Below are 21,592 nucleotides of genomic sequence, written 5' to 3' on the forward strand. Positions count from 1 at the left end.
ATCTAACAAGCAGATAAATATGATGCTAGAGAAGTCGAATCCACCTCTTAACCACACCAATTCAATTCAATCTCAACAATGTTCTAGTCCCTTATAATGGATATCGGTGGTATTCCGCCTATCCAGGGCAGTTTCAGGAGGATAGTTTAGTGTCACTAAGATGATTCTTAACCCTAGTATTAGCTGCCCTCTCACAAGACAAACTAACCGCAGATCAATCACTTAGATAATTAAACAACCCTGATATGGATATTCTAATCGCAACTAAGGTATTTCTCCAAAGTACTAATTGTCTTTTCAGGGCACAACTAGTCAAAGGATCGAACAACAATCAATTAAGCATGAGTTGTAGAACAATCAAGATAGTGTTACTCTAACTACAATGGATACATGGCATACACTGTGAGAGCAAAATGCTGAAGGCTCAGATTATATTTATCCAAAACATTATAGCACAACAAGAACAATATCAATACACGAACCAAATGTAGCAATGGATTAATGGCTTCATCTAAACCCTAACTATGAAATTAGAACATCATGGAGATAATGAAATAAAACATGAACTACTGCTTGGTGCACCGGCTAATCCGGGCATGAATCCTACTCACACCCACACACTCAATTTATAGTTACAATGAGTTCTAAAAAAAAGCCCTAATTTCCAAAACTAGGGTTTCGAAAATTACCTAACCAATTCGTACCACCCATGCTAGATAACCGCTCTATCACTTCAACCCATGCTTTTTCTGCTATCCCCCTGCTCCAATTGACGCCTATGATGCTCTAATTGTTCCCTAACTCGAGTTGTTTTATTCACCCCAAACCTAGGGTTCAGTGGTTGTGAGATGAGTAAAAGAACTAGGCTAGGGAGATGGTGGAGATGTTTGGAATGATTTGATGGAGATGGTGGCAGTGAACATCGGGGTATGGTGGTGGCAGGATATGGTGGTGAAGGAGTTGCAGGTGATGGAAGAGAGGAATTTGGGGAGAAGAGGAGAAGAACCCGATGGAGAATGGGTTAGGGAGTGTTTGGGTATAGGTGTTAGGTGTTGTAGTGTTGAGCGGTTGTAGCACATTCGATGTCCAGCGAAGAGGATGATCACATCTGGATTGAATCGAACGGCTAAGATGGAATAAGCTTGCAGCGACCATTGGATGCGTGATACAACAATTCTGACGGCTTAGATTGGAGTTAGGTACTATGATGTTTGACAGGAGCTTCAAGATTTGATGCTCGGTGATGAGGCGAACGTTGGATGATGTGATGGATCCAATCTGACGGCTCTCATGGAAATGGGTATGGATATTGGAAATGGATTTGGGTAAGGGTTTTGGGCCTTGAGTATGCCAAGCCCATATCTTCTTTAAGGACAATTCTTCCTCTTCAAGCCCACTTCTAGTTGATCCGGCTCTTGCAAATATCATTCTTCGCTGCCTTTCTGCGGGAGTATTTGCCGTTTCTTTGCTCTTTTTTCTCCGTGAGTTAACCAGGCTTTATTTAGTACCTAAAAATGCAAAATTAAATGAGAAAAGTATTTATTCTTGAAAACAACGAAAACACAGAATATGGGATAAAATGGAGCATTAGTGCACAAATGATGAGTTAAATGCCAATAAAAAGGTGCAAATATATACAATATTTGGCACTCATCACTAACCCGACATTAGATGTAATAGACATTGATATGTCTATATTCCACAGGAAATTTGGAGAATATATCAAAATCTGATGAATGCTTATGTCTCTCTTCATATTATATTGAAACTCAAACTCCTAGATGAATTGTTCACTAGTATAGAGCCTAATGAGTGTATAAGCTCCTAGTCGCATTACTCACTAATGTCGGAGCCTGCCGAGTATTTTTCCTATACTATGTTCCCCGAATGAACCCTTAATATTGATACGACATGACAATTTGTGTTCACTCACAGCAGAGTAGCACGAATTTCCAAGTATCAAGGTTAAGGTCCTTGCATAAAAGTACTCAATCAGAAAGCATACTGCTCTCTAGCAATAAACTTAAAGGACTCTGTGTCAACACATAGAATTCAATCAATTTTGTGATAATTCACAAGATTCGGATATTACTCTTACTAATTTGCAAAAATTAGGGTTTTGCGCCCCGCGCAGTATATCAGACCCCGCTGGTCGAAACTAAACCTAGGAAAGCTAGGCAATTGATCCGCCATGGATTAGTAGGTGCAAAATCCTACCCAACATCAGAAAACAAGGAATAAAAGGAGCCGCGGGATAGGAACAACAACAAAGGGAGGTGTGGCCATGCCATAGGCCAGCCGGCGCCACTTGAAAGTGGCCACACCCCATGTTGCCTGACCGACCCCTGTTTCCCATCGACCAATCAGGTCGCCTTAAACTCGCCACACACACATGAGTTGTGGCTAGGATCATACTTGCCGGCCCCTATTTCCCATCGACCAATCAAGTCGCTTTAAATCCTCTACGCGCACTGGAAGTGTGGCCACTCCCATGCTTGGCCGGCCCCTCTTTTTATCGAGCAATCAGGTCGCTCTAAACCTGCCACAGTATTAAAAGAGGCAAAATTGCGCCAGATGGTCACAATACCAAATTGGCTTTCCAAACCGCGCCAACATGCCAATGTCATGCCAAACGTGCCATCCTGATCCGCATGCTAATGACATGCCAAACATGCCATGCCGCGAAAATGCACTAAACGTGCATACCAAACATGCCAAACGTGCCACTTTGCCACAGCGGCATGGCGAACGTGTCATAAATAGCGCGCCTACGTGCTAACCCACCTTCTGTTCATGGCCAACGCCATAACAGACTTCAATTAGGGTATCCTAATCAGAAACATGACCTTGCTTTACTGGAGTTAATCGAAACCCTAATTTCCAGTCGTGGCCCAAATTACGCCACTTCGGGCCCCACAACATGCCACGAGCCATGCGGGACCCAGAAAACACCAAGAATGGCGACATACCATAGCCGCTCATAGAAACCCTTGCTCATCTAGCCGTTTCCACATTATGGCCTTGCTATAGTTCCTTTGGCATGGCTATGGCACCGTTTACACAAAAACATCACCGTGCCGTGGTCACATGCCACACGCACTAATTAGGGTTTCGGCATGCCAAACCCTAATTTAGGTAAAGTTTTTACGCCAACCAAGCCAAATAATGCTACCCAGAGCATTGGGATTGATGTGGCAATTGGAACTAATGTTGCCAAGCCATATTTGGGTCTAACACCAATGGGCCAAAATCTAGCGGTCATGGCTACGCCAGGCGCTACTTGCACCACCGTGCCACCGGCATGCGCTAACTATGCCAACCATCCCATTGTGCCACTGGCATGCGCTGAATATGCCACTACATGCCAATGACGCCATTGTGTTATTATCAGGCGCCAACAGAGTGTGGCCATAATCAATGACCACCCTTTCTCATGAGTTACAATCTCAGCCGTCCAAATTCGTCACAGAATTTTCCTGCGGCAAGTCTCCTGACTTTGACTTGCCACACATAGCAATCTGCTACACGTTTTCCACGAAAACACTCGAGACATCAAACATGTCACAAACTGGGGGATGCTCATCAGGGTATTGGTCTGGAGGTTTACAACGTGCAACATTCCCATTATAAGAAAGTGTAAGTACCCTCAAGCTCGTCAATTGTATTTGACTGGTATAGCGATGATCAAGAGATGACTAAGTCGTTAATGACTCGATTAGCTAACATAGATTTTAATTAATAAAAATTAACCTAACAACGATCTAGATACGAAATTAATACCACTGAATAGATCTCGAAAAGTTACGTGGAATGGACTACTCGAACGTGTCAATCGGATACCGGACGAAGAAGATATCATCAGTTTAGTGTGAGGGGAAAAATTACTAATTTGCCTTAGACCGACCTGGGTGCCCTTATCATTTCGTGGGCCTTGATAATTCCTTTGGTTTTATCCAAACCATGCGCAAGAGAAAGTCATTTTCTTTTCCTCTTTCTCTTTCTTCTTCTTCTGTTTTCTTCTTTTCTTTTCTTTTCTTCTTCTCGTCCTTCGCCTGTTGGTGAATTAGGAATCTGAATTAGAGATTCTGTGATCAAGAGAAGCAGGGAACAATCGAGTGTTAGTTGATGGTGGTGGTTGATTATTATGGTGAACTCAAATCAGCAGACAAGGTAAATCGGAGATTATTGTAGGGTTTCGGCTTTGTTTGATTTCTTTATGTATTTGAGTATAATTTGATGATGTATTTCGTGGGTTTGTTGTTAATTAGAGTTTAAATGGTTGTTTGAGGTTTAATTTTAGTTTCTATATCAAATCAGTTTGGGAATTAGGGTTTTTATTATCAGACCGGGGGTTCCTGAGTTTGAATGATAGAAATAGTGGTGATTTGAAGAAGTATTGGTGTTGTTACAAGCTAGGGTAAGTGATTGAATTTGGGTTCTGGAAAATGTAGAAGAACATAGAATTGTTGTTGTGTAGTTCAAGTGCAGAAATTGAGTTAGGAGATGTATGGACTGGTGCAACAATATTGGAATGAAGCTTGCAGTTTTGAGGGTTGTGGTCTTGGATTGAAGCTGTGGCGGTGTTATTGAATTGGCAGGAGACATGAAGAACTGATATTGAAGATGATCTGGAGTTTGAGCTTACTGTGATTGTTATGGGAAATAGGTTTTAGATGAGAACTAGATGAATGTTAGCTTAAGATGGAGATGGAGTTGTTATGATTAAGTTGAAGTATTGGTGGTCTGATATTGAGAAGGATTGGAAAGAATTCGAGATGAACTAGGAATGAAAATTACAGATTTTAGTGGTGGTGCTGAAGTTAAGATAATGAATGTGGAAGTGATGTTGTAGATGATATAGTTTAGCTGAAACTTGATGCTGCTGGAGTTGTTCTAGTGATAACTGAATTAGAGTTGTGAGGATGTTGTGAATTAGAGGTTGTTGAGTATTACAGAGTTGAGATGAGCTGAGGTAGACCTTTGCTTAGCTGCAGTGATGAGGATTTTCAGGAACAGTTGAGTTAATGCAATGAGAGTTGTAATGGTGATATATGTGTATGATGTTGAACTGGTGGAGATTCAAGATTGAGTGAGCAGTGATGTCTGCAATGAAGTTTCTGAATTGGTGTTGGTGTTGGTGTTGGTTACATAGAATTGTGTTGGCTGTAGCCAAATGAGAATGGTAATGGAATTGATGAGGATGATAGCTCTGAAGTGTTGTGTGTGAGGTGATGGAGCTGACATGGATGCACGATAGAAGTGGCGTGAGTCTGTAATATAATGGCTAGCGGTGGATTAATGTGGGGTTGTAATTTAGATATGGATGCTAAGTGTGTTGAGCTGAGGCGATTGATGTAATGAAGTTGCAGTTCATGGAGTTATGAAAATATATAGTATTTGAATTGAAACAATGGAGAGATGATAAAACTGTGTGTTCTTGCAGGGAGAGCTAGAAATGCATCATTCGAGTCTTGTTCTGTTTTAGTGTTATTTCTTGAAGTCTAACCTGTTAGTCATCCCAGTCAGATTATCTGACTGATTCTCTTCTTACCTCACTTTGTCCATCTGACTGAGCTGAATCGTTTTGACTCACCGAGTTCCCTATCTTGACATGAGTTGACTCAGTGGACCGTGTTGGACCTTGATCCTGGACTTTGACTAGCGTGGACTATTAGCTGACTCCTTTGACCGTCAGTGACCGTTAATTTGACCCAGTTGGACTGGGCCTTGTGTAGTGGGCCGAGCTTAGTGGACTTGGGCTTTAATCTAGTTTTCTTATTTAGATGAATTGGACTACTTGTGGTCCGGGTTGACCTTTAGTTCCTTCTAGAAAGTTGTAGATATTCTTAAGATATATCTAATTAATTATAGAACCAACCTAATTGAATTAGTAAACCTTTATTTATGCTAAAGATAGATAATGAAAATGTGTAGAACCATAGATGGGCTTAGAACCATTAGATAGTTCACTTAGCTTATAACTAGAGAATTGTATGAGATTGTGATATGAGTCTTGTATGAGCCTTTTGGCTAATCTTTAGAGTGCTTGTGTGAGTAACAGTTAATCTTTATTAACAACGATCGATCTAAAGAATGAACCAGTGGACTTTGGATCTCAAGGTATGCGAGGCTTGTCATCAAAAGAGGTGGGAATCGATAACGAACTCTCTTGTATTTATTATTGTTTTATAAATCTATCTTTTGTGAAATCCATGCATATCTTTGTTACTATATGATAGTGTATGTATGTATTATTTGTGTGGAATACAAACTAGTTTTCTTTTACATTTTGGGATGGGATTGGATTGGATCTCTAGAAACAACTAATATCTTTGTTTTGGGAGTATTTACTTATTTTCCAAAATGTGATTCTTTCCATTGACTGGAAAGTGGTTACAATCTTTATTTGTTGTTAGCATGAAAGGGAGAAGTTTTCCTTTTGATTGGTGTGAGATGTGTGCTCCCAAATGTTATATCTATTTATTGCAAACCTAGATAGGCCTCGTTGGGCTGAATATTATATAGGTCTGGTTTTAATTTGGCCATTATATTTTCCCTATTTCTGTACGAGGGCAACACATGTCTCATACATGGATGTTTACTGTTCTTTTAAATTACTTTCAAAAGCTATTATATTATGTTTTGGTGTTTAGAGAAAGTGATGTTGAGAATCTCATATAAGATTGTTGGATTTATGCGGTGTATATGGCTCTGCACTGTGTAAGCACTTCGGTCGGATATAATGTTTTTACCATTTGTTTTCTTTGAATACTTGCTATGTAGAGTGCGCGTAAAATAAGGTATTGGTAAGGTACATATCGTTTATGACTTGAGGACGGAAACCTCATGGGCGCTTTAATGATCATTGAAGAATCTGCAACAGTCATGCCTTGCTACTCCGAAGGAAGACGTCGCTCAACTACTATTTATGTTGTGAATGTGTGCCGGTTTATTGGTTGGTAGAACTTTATAATTTCAGTATTACTATTATTTTAATATGCTTTATATGTTTTCCGTATTTTATCGGTTTTCAGTAAAACCTGCATTGTATTTAAATCATTCTATTGATTACTTGAAAGTTAGTTGTTATTTTTACGGAGTACCCCTTTTAGGGATGATGTGCTCACCCATTCCAAGTTTCAGAGACAGATCAAGTTGTGCACGTGGCGATGAAAGCTTTGAGGAGTTGGCTTCGTTAGTTGGTTAGCTTCCGCTATGTTTATTTGGTGTTTATATTCTATTTGTAAATCAACTCACTATTAAATATGTAACACTTGAGACGAGTTCTTGTATTTATTTCAGAGAGGGTTTAGATTTGGGTTAATCTTTGTTTAGAACTTCTTTCTTAATGTTTATATAGATGTTTTAGATCGTTAGTGCCTCGTTTTATAGTTAATCTCTTGGATTAGTCAGCTACTAGCTTAGGGGGCGCTACAGAAAGCAGGGCAGTTAGTGGCGGCAAGAAGTAGTGGGTGTAAACTAACCTGTTTCCTTCATAATGGGAACGTGGTTTCTGGCATTTACACATGACCAAACTTCTCCATCACTCCATCATTCCCACTTTCTACGAGATCAGGGTGCGTTCAATATGACTTGTATAAATAGGTTTAACTTATTTGAACCAGACAGAAGTTTTGGTTAAAAACAAAAACACAATATCCAGAAAAATATCAAAGAACTGATAGCTTACATTCCGCAAGCCAGTTCCAAATTCTGATACAAGTCATAAAATAGTTACACCTTCAGAATTAACCAATCTGGTCTCAACACCTTCTTCGCTTCCCTCCCTAAAACCAACCCTTCTCCTTCACTTTGTGACCGAAGCAAGACTGGAACAGCCATTTCTTGGTTTAGGCCAGGATTGTACAGATTGTTCTCTCGAATCTAAAGTACTCCCATGCAGTGCATTTTTTTTAGGTTTAGATTCGTTTCTCCTCCACACACCCAGATTTACCAAAACCAGCAGAAACAGTTTTTACACATAAACAATTGACGACCACTGTGGGAGATTAATCTCTCGGTTGCAATATCAAATTATGATTTTAAATTCATTTTTCCAATCCCAATTTCAAGATGGTAGAGCTCAGGTCCGGGTCAGAAACAAACCCTGAGGCCACCGGCGCTGAAAACGGCTTTGGTATCAATGTTCCTTGTAGTGACATCAATGTACCACCTGTCAGCATGATCAACGCCAGTGGTGCAGGAAACGTTCTCTCAAGTGTTACACCTCCGATCACTAGAGCCAGAGCCGCTGCCGCCCACAATATTTCTTCAAGTGTGACACCCCCAGTTGTCACCAGAGCCGCTGCCACTCTACCATCGGAACGAGAAACTGGAGGAACCCGAGGAAACCAACATCCCATTACCATTGTCGATTTAACGGAGAGACAGGAAATTCTTGCCAAAACTCAGACGGACATGGCCACAACTCAAAGGGAGCGAAATAACGAACATCCGAATGATTATGTCAAGGGATTCAGAATCCGGGCGTTGGATTGTCATGATCCAAATGTGACTGAACATCAATTGGTGGATTTGTGCATTAATGCTTTCTGAGGACTCTGTTCGCAAAACCGTGTAATCTATGATGGAGCATATATTTCAGCCATCAACCGTGTTGCGTCGGGAAGGCGATTGTCTTCAATTAGAGAAGCTACCCCGAAATCCCAGTATCTCTTGGAAGGTACGGATGGTAAATGTAACTGAGGACTCCTAACCACTACTCACCTAAAAGGTGTCGAGTTTGAAAGCGCACTGATTGACGCGGCCTCCGACTTCAACAATGTAACCATCAAGACTCTGAGAAGGGAAAATCAAACAGAAGTAGCGTATTCTTCCCAAAAAGAGAAAACACGACTTGTCGACCAGCACTATTTGTGCGTCGTCTTCCCATCTGCCATATCGTATCAACTAGTCTTTCGAAGTCAAGGGTTAATGGCGGCTTCACCGGAGTTCGCTCCAGGAGCTGCTTTAACGTTCTCTCCAGGGGCCGCTTCAACGTTTCTCTCCAGGCTCCGCTTCAACGTTTCTCTCCAGAAGCCGCTCCGCTTCAAAGTTTCGCTTCAGTAGCCGCTTCGACGTTCGCTCCAGAAGTCGCTCCAACGTTTCTCTCCAGAAGCCGCTCCGCTTCAACGTTTCTCCTCAGTAGCCGCTTCATTCGCTCTAGAAGTCGCTTCATCGTTTCTCTCCAGAAGCCGCTTCCTTCAACGTTTCGCTCCAGTAGTCGCTTCAACGTTTCTCTCCAGAAGCCGCACCGCTTTAACTTTTCGCTCCAGAAGCCGCTTCAAAAGTTTCGCTAAGCCGCTCCGCTTCATCGTTTCACTCCAGAAGCCGCTTCAACGTTCGCTCCATGAGCTGTTTCAACGTTTCGCTCCAGGAGCCGCTTCGACGTTCTCTTCCGAAGCCGCCGCTTCACCGAAAATTAAAAAAAAAGGAATAAAATCACATACGTGAGTTATCAAAGCCCGTCAATGTTCATGGTCGTGATCGACCAAGGTTCGTGCTCGTAGCTGTCGCTCCTTCCTTCCAAGATCCATGGACGTAGCCACCACTCTTCCCTGTCAGGATTTGTGCCCGTAGTCACCACTCCTCCCTGTCAAGGATCGTGACCGTAGCCATCCAAGCACCATCCAGCTTGTTTTTGTTCCCACGAAAACGCAGTCTCTTCTGATCACAATTGCTGCAAAGAACCGTTGTTGCTTGTTTGTTATACCATCCAGAGCTTCATCATAGCAAGAACCACTATATACAAGATGGTGACATCTTTATCATGGTTAACTCACCGACCATACAAGATAGAACCACGAAAACCACACTTGGGGACTGAGGCTCAACACGGAATCCCTTCACTGTCGAGAACCTTTCAAACTCATAAGGGGAAACCAACCAAGAAGTCATAACTGTGACAAGGTCACCACTCTTCGAAGATGTAGCACAAGGATATCACCACCTCTTTGTCTGGAAGGCGCCTGACCAACGAGCATTATTTGGCTCAGCCATTCATAAGCGTTGTTGTTAGTGAAGAATCAAAGAGGAAAGTCGCGCCTCAGCAAGCCAAACATACCAACTACACCATGTCTGTCATATCACCTACTCAGAACTCAGCACCGCCTACCCAAGGCCTTCATGAAGCTGCACATCGCCGACAAAGCCAAATTCAGTGTTTCTAGATTTCCAATTTCCTATGGAAGGGTTGCATGGGCTTCCAGAAGTTTGATACAATGCGGAGATATCAAGTGCGACTCCCGCCCACTAATCAACAAATGACAAATCCAAAAGATTGCCGCCTTCATCAATTCGTCAACCACCTTACCAGCAAATGCAATAGATATATGTCTTTCAAGAGAATTTAGATTCAGGATAATTACACCAGGGGACTGCCAGCACAGGATGTCCTCACGTCCCTCAACCAGGTTATTTCTAATATCAGCATCATCGTCACTGTCAAAGCTTTACGAGCCTTATAAATTTCTCAACATGAAGCCGTACATGTGCATCAAAGACTCCAAAGTACGTCGCAGAGATATATTCACATATCCGGCCACGCCATCAGATTTATGACCAGATAGAAGTGTAACCGGGGACTGCTCATCGCATCCCATTCGATACAATAGTCCAATATTCAGAAGATGGTTCAAAGGATGTCGCTTGGAATGAAGTTCTTGAAGACTTGATAGCATCACGTCGGCAACGGAACGCCTCTCAGCTCGTCCACTTTACCCAGCGGTTTCGGAAGATTTCGACCATTCAAGAATCCACAACATATCATCACCGCAATCAAAAAGGAAAGAATAAGCCTCCATACACCAGTTCAGCAGTCTAGACACCAAATAACTTAAAGTCAAGGAAGGATCAACAACGCAACTACACTCTCCAAGATTAGTCCTGACATGATCATTGCCGAGCATATTTTTTATCCATCCAAGATTAGTCCTGACTAGTAGAGGAGGGTGTTTCTTTGGACCATGCATGGAAGAATGCAGCTGGGCCAGCAGCGGCAACGCTCCATGGCACCAACCTACATGACCGAACCAGTAGCGCGCCAGCACGAGGAACACCAGCGGCTCAACCTGAAACGCTCCGTAGCCAAGCCAACCGCTCAACCTACAACGCTCTGTAGCCAAGCCAGTCGCTCAACCTGCAACGCTCCGTGGCCAAGCCATCCGCTCAACCTGCAACGCTTCGTGGCCAATCTAGCACTACGTCAGTACAAAGATCACCGACCACTCATGCCTATTACCGAAGGTCGATCAAACTTTTCCTGGTAACCTCTACATGTCTTGCCTTTTCGATTTTGCTCCCGTCTGTCATCGTCTCATGCTTACCCCATAACAATGTCACTGTTACGTGCTAAGAAGGAGACTTAATGTTGATGGTGGTTTTTAGTTCAGGGCTAAATTTATAAAAGTATATCTACCTGACCCGGCATCAGATGTTGTAGACATTGATATGTCTATATTCCGCAGGGAATTAGGAGAATATATCAAAATATGATGAGTGCATATGTCTCTCTTCATATTATATTGAAACTCAATCCCCTAGATGAATTGTTCACTAGTATAGAGCCTAATGAGTGTATAAGCTCCTAGTTGCATTACTCACTAATGTCGGAGCCTGCCGAGTATTTTTCCTATACTATGTTCCCCGAATGAACCCTTAATATTGATACGACATGACAATTTGTGTTCACTCGCAGCAGAGTAGCACGAATTTCCAAGTATCAAGGTTAAGGTCCTTGCATAAAAGTACTCAATCAGAAAGCATACTGCTCTCTGGCAATAAACTTAAAGAACTCTGTGTCAACACATAGAATTCAATCAATTTTGTGATAATTCACAAGATTCGGATATTACTCTAACTAATTTGCAAAAATTAGGGTTTTGCGCCCCGCGCAGTATATCAGACCCCGCTGGTCGAAACTAAACCTAGGAAAGCTAGGCAATTGATCCGCCATGGATTAGTAGGTGCAAAATCCTACCCAACATCAGAAAACAAGGAATAAAAGGAGCCGCGGGATAGGAACAGCAACAAAGGGAGGTGTGGCCATGTCATAGGCCAGCCGGCGCCACTTGCAAGTGGCCACACCCCATGTTGCCTGACCGACCCCTGTTTCCCATCGACCAATCAGGTCGCCTTAAACTCGCCACACGCACATGAGTTGTGGCTGGGCTCATACTTGCCGGCCCCTATTTCCCATCGACCAATCAGGTCGCTTTAAATCCTCTACGCGCACTGGAAGTGTGGCCACTCCCATGCTTGGCCGGCCCCTCTTTTTATCGAGCAATCAGGTCGCTGTAAACCTGCCACAGTATTAAAAGAGGCAAAATTGCGCCAGATGATCACAATACCAAATTGGCTTTCCAAACCGCGCCAACATGCCAATGGCATGCCAAACGTGCCATCCTGATCCGCATGCTAATGACATGCCAAACATGCCATGCCGCGAAAATGCACTAAACGTGCATACCAAACATGCCAAACGTGCCACTTTGCCACAGCGGCATGGCGAACGTGCCATAAATAGCGCGCCTACGTGCTAACCCACCTTCTGTTCATGGCCAACGCCATAACAGACTTCAATTAGGGTATCCTAATCAGAAACATGACCTTGCTTTACTGGAGTTAATCGAAACCCTAATTTCCAGTCGTGGCCCAAATTACGCCACTTCGGGCCCCACAACATGCCACGAGCCATGCGGGACCCAGGAAACACCAAGAATGGCGCCATACCATAGCCGCTCATAGAAACCCTTGCTCATCTGGCCGTTTCCACATTATGGCCTTGCTATAGTTCCTTTGGCATGGCTATGGCACCGTTTGCACAAAAACATCACCTTGCCGTGGTCATATGCCACACGCACTAATTAGGGTTTCGGCATGCCAAACCCTAATTTAGGTAAAGTTGTTACGCCAACCAAGCCAAGTAATGCTACCCAGAGCATTGGGATTGATGTGTCAATTGGAACTAATGTTGCCAAGCCATATTTGGGTCTAACACCAATGTGCCAAAATCTAGCGGTCATGGCTACGCCAGGCGCTACTTGCACCACCGTGCCACCGGCATGCGCTAACTATGCCAACCATCCCATTGTGCCACTGGCATGCGCTGAATATGCCACTACATGCCAATGACGCCATTGTGTTATTATCAGGCGCCAACAGAGTGTGGCCATAATCAATGGCCACCCTTTCTCATGAGTTACAATCTCAGCCGTCCAAATTCGTCACAGAATTGACAGGCCTGTGAAAAGTCTTAAGCGACCAGCCAAGACAATCTTAATAGCATCACATGCTATTTTCATGCGGCAAGTCTCCTGACTTTGACTTGCCACACATAGCAATCTGCTACACGTTTTCCACGAAAACACTCGAGACATCAAACATGTCACAAACTGGGGGATGCTCATCAGGGTATTGGTCTGGAGGTTTACAACGTGCAACATTCCCATTATAAGAAAGTGTAAGTACCCTCAAGCTCGTCAATTGTATTTGACTGGTATAGCGATGATCAAGAGATGACTAAGTCGTTAATGACTCGATTAGCTAACATAGATTTTAATTAATAAAAATTAACCTAACAACGATCTAGATACGAAATTAATACCACTGAATAGATCTCGAAAAGTTACGTGGAATGAACTACTCGAACGTGTCAATCGGATACCGGACGAAGAAGATATCATCAGTTTAGTGTGAGGGGAAAAATTACTAATTTGCCTTAGACCGACCTGGGTGCCCTTATCATTTCGTGGGCCTTGATAATTCCTTTGGTTTTATCCAAACCATGCGCAAGAGAGTCATTTTCTTTTCCTCTTTCTCTTTCTTCTTCTTCTGTTTTCTTCTTTTCTTTTCTTTTCTTCTTCTCGTCCTTCGCCTGTTGGTGAATTAGGAATCTGAATTAGAGATTCTGTGATCAAGAGAAGCAGGGAACAATCGAGTGTTAGTTGATGGTGGTGGTTGATTATTATGGTGAACTCAAATAAGCAGACAAGGTAAATCGGAGATTATTGTAGGGTTTCGGCTTTGTTTGATTTCTTTATGTATTTGAGTATAATTTGATGATGTATTTCGTGGGTTTGTTGTTAATTAGAGTTTAAATGGTTGTTTGAGGTTTAATTTTAGTTTCTATATCAAATCAGTTTGGGAATTAGGGTTTTTATTATCAGACCGGGGGTTCCTGAGTTTGAATGATAGAAATAGTGGTGATTTGAAGAAGTATTGGTGTTGTTACAAGCTAGGGTAAGTGATTGAATTTGGGTTCTGGAAAATGTAGAAGAACATAGAATTGTTGTTGTGTAGTTCAAGTGCAGAAATTGAGTTAGGAGATGTATGGACTGGTGCAACAATATTGGAATGAAGCTTGCAGTTTTGAGGGTTGTGGTCTTGGATTGAAGCTGTGGCGGTGTTATTGAATTGGCAGGAGACATGAAGAACTGATATTGAAGATGATCTGGAGTTTGAGCTTACTGTGATTGTTATGGGAAATAGGTTTTAGATGAGAACTAGATGAATGTTAGCTTAAGATGGAGATGGAGTTGTTATGATTAAGTTGAAGTATTGGTGGTCTGATATTGAGAAGGATTGGAAAGAATTCGAGATGAACTAGGAATGAAAATTACAGATTTTAGTGGTGGTGCTGAAGTTAAGATAATGAATGTGGAAGTGATGTTGTAGATGATATAGTTTAGCTGAAACTTGATGCTGCTGGAGTTGTTCTAGTGATAACTGAATTAGAGTTGTGAGGATGTTGTGAATTAGAGGTTGTTGAGTATTACAGAGTTGAGATGAGCTGAGGTAGACCTTTGCTTAGCTGCAGTGATGAGGATTTTCAGGAACAGTTGAGTTAATGCAATGAGAGTTGTAATGGTGATATAGTGTATGATGTTGAACTGGTGGAGATTCAAGATTGAGTGAGCAGTGATGTCTGCAATGAAGTTTCTGAATTGGTGTTGGTGTTGGTGTTGGTTACATAGAATTGTGTTGGCTGTAGCCAAATGAGAATGGTAATGGAATTGATGAGGATGAGCTCTGAAGTGTTGTGTGTGAGGTGATGGAGCTGACATGGATGCACGATAGAAGTGGCGTGAGTCTGTAATATAATGGCTAGCGGTGGATTAATGTGGGGTTGTAATTTAGATATGGATGCTAAGTGTGTTGAGCTGAGGCGATTGATGTAATGAAGTTGCAGTTCATGGAGTTATGAAAATATATAGTATTTGAATTGAAACAATGGAGAGATGATAAAACTGTGTGTTCTTGCAGGGAGAGCTAGAAATGCATCATTCGAGTCTTGTTCTGTTTTAGTGTTATTTCTTGAAGTCTAACCTGTTAGTCATCCCAGTCAGATTATCTGACTGATTCTCTTCTTACCTCACTTTGTCCATCTGACTGAGCTGAATCGTTTTGACTCACCGAGTTCCCTATCTTGACATGAGTTGACTCAGTGGACCGTGTTGGACCTTGATCCTGGACTTTGACTAGCGTGGACTATTAGCTGACTCCTTTGACCGTCAGTGACCGTTAATTTGACCCAGTTGGACTGGGCCTTGTGTAGTGGGCCGAGCTTAGTGGACTTGGGCTTTAATCTAGTTTTCTTATTTAGATGAATTGGACTACTTGTGGTCCGGGTTGACCTTTAGTTCCTTCTAGAAAGTTGTAGATATTCTTAAGATATATCTAATTAATTATAGAACCAACCTAATTGAATTAGTAAACCTTTATTTATGCTAAAGATAGATAATGAAAATGTGTAGAACCATAGATGGGCTTAGAACCATTAGATAGTTCACTTAGCTTATAACTAGAGAATTGTATGAGATTGTGATATGAGTCTTGTATGAGCCTTTTGGCTAATCTTTAGAGTGCTTGTGTGAGTAACAGTTAATCTTTATTAACAACGATCGATCTAAAGAATGAACCAGTGGACTTTGGATCTCAAGGTATGCGAGGCTTGTCATCAAAAGAGGTGGGAATCGATAACGAACTCTCTTGTATTTATTATTGTTTTATAAATCTATCTTTTGTGAAATCCATGCATATCTTTGTTACTATATGATAGTGTATGTATGTATTATTTGTGTGGAATACAAACTAGTTTTCTTTTACATTTTGGGATGGGATTGGATTGGATCTCTAGAAACAACTAATATCTTTGTTTTGGGAGTATTTACTTATTTTCCAAAATGTGATTCTTTCCATTGACTGGAAAGTGGTTACAATCTTTATTTGTTGTTAGCATGAAAGGGAGAAGTTTTCCTTTTGATTGGTGTGAGATGTGTGCTCCCAAATGTTATATCTATTTATTGCAAACCTAGATAGGCCTCGTTGGGCTGAATATTATATAGGTCTGGTTTTAATTTGGCCATTATATTTTCCCTATTTCTGTACGAGGGCAACACATGTCTCATACATGGATGTTTACTGTTCTTTTAAATTACTTTCAAAAGCTATTATATTATGTTTTGGTGTTTAGAGAAAGTGATGTTGAGAATCTCATATAAGATTGTTGGATTTATGCGGTGTATATGGCTCTGCACTGTGTAAGCACTTCGGTCGGATATAATGTTTTTACCATTTGTTTTCTTTGAATACTTGCTATGTAGAGTGCGCGTAAAATAAGGTATTGGTAAGGTACATATCGTTTATGACTTGAGGACGGAAACCTCATGGGCGCTTTAATGATCATTGAAGAATCTGCAACAGTCATGCCTTGCTACTCCGAAGGAAGACGTCGCTCAACTACTATTTATGTTGTGAATGTGTGCCGGTTTATTGGTTGGTAGAACTTTATAATTTCAGTATTACTATTATTTTAATATGCTTTATATGTTTTCCGTATTTTATCGGTTTTCAGTAAAACCTGCATTGTCTTTAAATCATTCTATTGATTACTTGAAAGTTAGTTGTTATTTTTACGGAGTACCCCTTTTAGGGATGATGTGCTCACCCATTCCCACTTCCAGTTTCAGAGACAGATCAAGTTGTGCACGTGGCGATGAAAGCTTTGAGGAGTTGGCTTCGTTAGTTGGTTAGCTTCCGCTATGTTTATTTGGTGTTTATATTCTATTTGTAAATCAACTCACTATTAAATATGTAACACTTGAGACGATTTCTTGTATTTATTTCAGAGAGGGTTTAGATTTGGGTTAATCTTTGTTTAGAACTTCTTTCTTAATGTTTATATAGATGTTTTAGATCGTTAGTGCCTCGTTTTATAGTTAATCTCTTGGATTAGTCAGCTACTAGCTTAGGGGGCGCTACAGAAAGTGTCAGAAAGCAGGGCAGTTAGTGGCGGCAAGAAGTAGTGGGTGTAAACTAACCTGTTTCCTTCATAATGGGAACGTGGTTTCTGGCATTTACACATGACCAAACTTCTCCATCACTCCATCATTCCCACTTTCTACGAGATCAGGGTGCGTTCAATATGACTTGTATAAATAGGTTTAACTTATTTGAACCAGACAGAAGTTTTGGTTAAAAACAAAAACACAATATCCAGAAAAATATCAAAGAACTGATAGCTTACATTCCGCAAGCCAGTTCCAAATTCTGATACAAGTCATAAAATAGTCACACCTTCAGAATTAACCAATCTGGTCTCAACACCTTCTTCGCTTCCCTCCCTAAAACCAACCCTTCTCCTTCACTTTGTGACCGAAGCAAGACTGGAACAGCCATTTCTTGGTTTAGGCCAGGATTGTACAGATTTTTGCTCTCGAATCTAAAGTACTCCCATGCAGTGCATTTTTTTTAGGTTTAGATTCGTTTCTCCTCCACACACCCAGATTTACCAAAACCAGCAGAAACAGTTTTTACACATAAACAATTGACGACCACTGTGGGAGATTAATCTCTCGGTTGCAATATCAAATTCTGATTTTAAATTCATTTTTCCAATCCCAATTTCAAGATGGTAGAGCTCAGGTCCGGGTCAGAAACAAACCCTGAGGCCACCGGCGCTGAAAACGGCTTTGGTATCAATGTTCCTTGCAGTGACATCAATGTACCACCTGTCAGCATGATCAACGCCAGTGGTGCAGGAAACGTTCTCTCAAGTGTTACACCTCCGATCACTAGAGCCAGAGCCGCTGCCGCCGCCCACAATATTTCTTCAAGTGTGACACCCCCAGTTGTCACCAGAGCCGCTGCCACTCTACCATCGGAACGAGAAACTGGAGGAACCCGAGGAAACCAACCTCCCATTACCATTGTCGATTTAACGGAGAGACAGGAAATTCTTGCCAAAACTCAGACGGACATGGCCACAACTCAAAGGGAGCGAAATAACGAACATCCGAATAATTATGTCAAGGGATTCAGAATCCGGGCGTTGGATTGTCATGATCCAAATGTGACTGAACATCAATTGGTGGATTTGTGCATTAATGCTTTCTGAGGACTCTGTTCGCAAAACCGTGTAATCTATGATGGAGCATATATTTCAGCCCTCAACCGTGTTGCGTCGGGAAGGCGATTGTCTTCAATTGGGGAAGCTACCCCGAAATCCCAGTATCTCTTGGAAGGTACGGATGGTAAATGTAACTGAGGACTCCTAACCACTACTCACCTAAAAGGTGTCGAGTTTGAAAGCGCACTGATTGACGCGGCCTCCGACTTCAACAATGTAACCATCAAGACTCTGAGAAGGGAAAATCAAACAGATTTAGCGTATTCTTCCCAGGAAGAGAAAACACGACTTGTCGACCAGCACAATTTGTGCGTCGTCTTCCCATCTGCCATATCGTATCAACTAGTCTTTCGAAGTCAAGGGTTAATGGCGGCTTCACCGGAGTTCGCTCCAGGAGCTGCTTCAACGTTCTCTCCAGGGGCCGCTTCAACGTTTCGCTCCAGGATCCGCTTCAACGTTTCTCTCCAGAAGCCGCTCCGCTTCAACGTTTCGCTTCAGTAGCCGCTTCGACGTTCGCTCCAGAAGTCGCTCCAACGTTTCTCTCCAGAAGCCGCTCCGCTTCAACGTTTCTCCTCAGTAGCCGCTTCATTCGCTCTAGAAGTCGCTTCATCGTTTCTCTCCAGAAGCCGCTTCCTTCAACGTTTCGCTCCAGTAGTCGCTTCAACGTTTCTCTCCAGAAGCCGCACCGCTTTAACTTTTCGCTCCAGAAGCCGCTTCAAACGTTTCGCTAAGCCGCTGCGCTTCATCGTTTCACTCCAGAAGACGCTTCAACGTTCGCTCCAGACCCGCTTCAACGTTTCGCTCCATGAGCTGTTTCAACGTTTCGCTCCAGGAGCCGCTTCGACGTTCTCTCCCGAAGCCGCCGCTTCACCGAAAATAAAAAAAAAGGAATAAAATCACATACGTGAGTTATCAAAGCCCGTCAATGTTCATGGTCGTGATCGTCCAAGGTTCGTGCTCGTAGCTGTCGCTCCTTCCTTCCAAGATCCATGGCCGTAGCCACCACTCTTCCCTGTCAGGATTTGTGCCCGTAGTCACCACTCCTCCCTGTCAAGGATCGTGACCGTAGCCATCCAAGCACCATCCAGCTTGTTTTTTTTCCCACGAAAACGTAGTCTCTTCTGATCACAATTGCTGCAAAGAACCGTTGTTGCTTGTTTGTTATACCATCCAGAGCTTCATCATAGCAAGAACCACTATATACAAAGGTAATCCGAACTTGTGCATATTTTAGTTTCCCATGGAGGAAGTAATGGAGCAACCAATACGGAGGCAAGATGGTGACATCTTTATCATGGTTAACTCACCGACCATACAAGATAGAACCACGAAAACCACACTTGGGGACTGAGGCTCAACACGGAATCCCTTCACTGTCGAGAACCTTTCAACTCATAAGGGGAAACCAACCAAGAAGTCATAACTGTGACAAGGTCACCACTCTTCGAAGATGTAGCCCAAGGATATCACCACCTCTTTGTCTGGAAGGCGCCTGACCAACGAGCATTATTTGTCTCAGCCATTCATAAGTGTTGTTTTTAGTGAATAATCAAAGAGGAAAGTCGCGCCTCAGCAAGCCAAACATACCAACTACACCATGTCTGTCATATCACCTACTCAGAACTCAGCACCGCCTACCCAAGGCCTGCATGAAGCTGCACATCGCCGACAAAGCCAAATTCAGTGTTTCTAGATTTCCAATTTCCTATGGAAGGGTTGCATGGGCTTCCAGAAGTTTGATACAATGCGGAGATATCAAGTGCGACTCCCGCCCACTAATCAACAAATGACGAATCCAAAAGATTGCCGCCTTCATCAATTCGTCAACCACCTTACCAGCAAATGCAATAGATGTATGTCTTGCAAGAGAATTTAGATTCAGGATAATTACACCAGGGGACTGCCAGCACAGGATGTCCTCACGTCCCTCAACCAGGTTATTTCTAATATCAGCATCATCGTCACTGTCAAAGCTTTACGAGCCGTATAAATTTCTCAACATGAAGCCGTACATGTGCATCAAAGACTCCAAAGTACGTCGCAGAGATATATTCACATATCCGGCCACGCCATCGGATTTATGACCAGATAGAAGTGTAACCGGGGACTGCTCATCGCATCCCATTCGATACAATAGTCCAATATTCAGAAGATGGTTCAAAGGATGTCGCTTGGAATGAAGTTCTTGAAGACTTGATAGCAGCACGTCGGCAACGGAACGCCTCTCAGCTCGTCTACTTTACCCAGCGGTTTCGGAAGATTTCGACCATTCAAGAATCCACAACATATCATCACCGCAATCAAAAAGGAAAGAATAAGCCTCCATACACCAGTTCAGCAGTCTAGACACCAAATAACTTAAAGTCAAGGAAGGATCAACAACGCAACTACACTCTCCAAGATTAGTCCTGACATGATCATTGCCGAGCATATTTTTCATCCATCCATCCCAGGAGTTCAATGGAGTTTGGTAAATTTTAAAATCCACTGGAGAAGTTAGATGCTCATTCTTCTGGAGTCAGAACCTTATTACACATTCTGGAGAAGATCGATGGTACTGTTGGGTGTCTACATGCGCAAAATAGAAAAGAACACCTACCTTGAGTTCTCCTGGCTCGCCTTGCTGCTGATTATAACTATTGGAGATTGCTTTGTTGCCGTTGACGTCACTAACAAAGAAAGTCATTCACATCGAGCTAAATGTCCAAAATTGATCAACTACTCATGGATATTACACTCGCAGCTAAAATACGAAGACAAGATGAACTTACCTTGCCGCTAACGATTGGCACGCCTATGATCGAGCTGTTGCAAACGAACACAAGAAGCAGACAAGCGAATAATAAGAGGGAGGAAGTTAGCACACCCTTTTATATGCAGAGTGCTTTTGGAATTCTAGTAGAGGAGGGTGTTTCTTTGGACCATGCATGGAAGAATGCAGCTGGGCCAGCAGCGGCAACGCTCCATGGCACCAACCTACATGACCGAACCAGCAGCGCGCCAGCACGAGGAACACCAGCGGCTCAACCTGAAACGCTCCGTAGCCAAGCCAACCGCTCAACCTACAACACTCTGTAGCCAAGCCAGTCGCTCAACCTGCAACGCTCCGTGGCCAAGCCATCCGCTCAACCTGCAACGCTTCGTGGCCAATCTAGCACTACGTCAGTACAAAGATCACCGACCACT

At 42.5% G+C, this 21,592-nt stretch overlaps 1 long non-coding RNA gene across 2 annotated transcripts; it reads left to right on the plus strand.

The window, feature by feature from the left end:
* Positions 1-3,976: 3,976 nt before the first annotated feature.
* LOC113333355 lies at positions 3,977-7,324 on the plus strand. Of its 2 annotated transcripts, none has more exons than XR_003351942.1 (2): positions 3,977-4,170; positions 6,784-7,324. It is a non-coding gene; the product is annotated as an uncharacterized LOC113333355 (long non-coding RNA). The 2 variants fall into 2 exon arrangements; XR_003351943.1 differs by lacking the exon at positions 3,977-4,170 and adding an exon at positions 6,089-6,146.
* The last annotated feature ends 14,268 nt before the right edge of the window (positions 7,325-21,592 follow it).

The sequence above is a fragment of the Papaver somniferum genome, unplaced genomic scaffold, assembly GCF_003573695.1.
Source record: "Papaver somniferum cultivar HN1 unplaced genomic scaffold, ASM357369v1 unplaced-scaffold_132, whole genome shotgun sequence".
Classification (NCBI taxonomy): domain Eukaryota; kingdom Viridiplantae; phylum Streptophyta; class Magnoliopsida; order Ranunculales; family Papaveraceae; genus Papaver; species Papaver somniferum.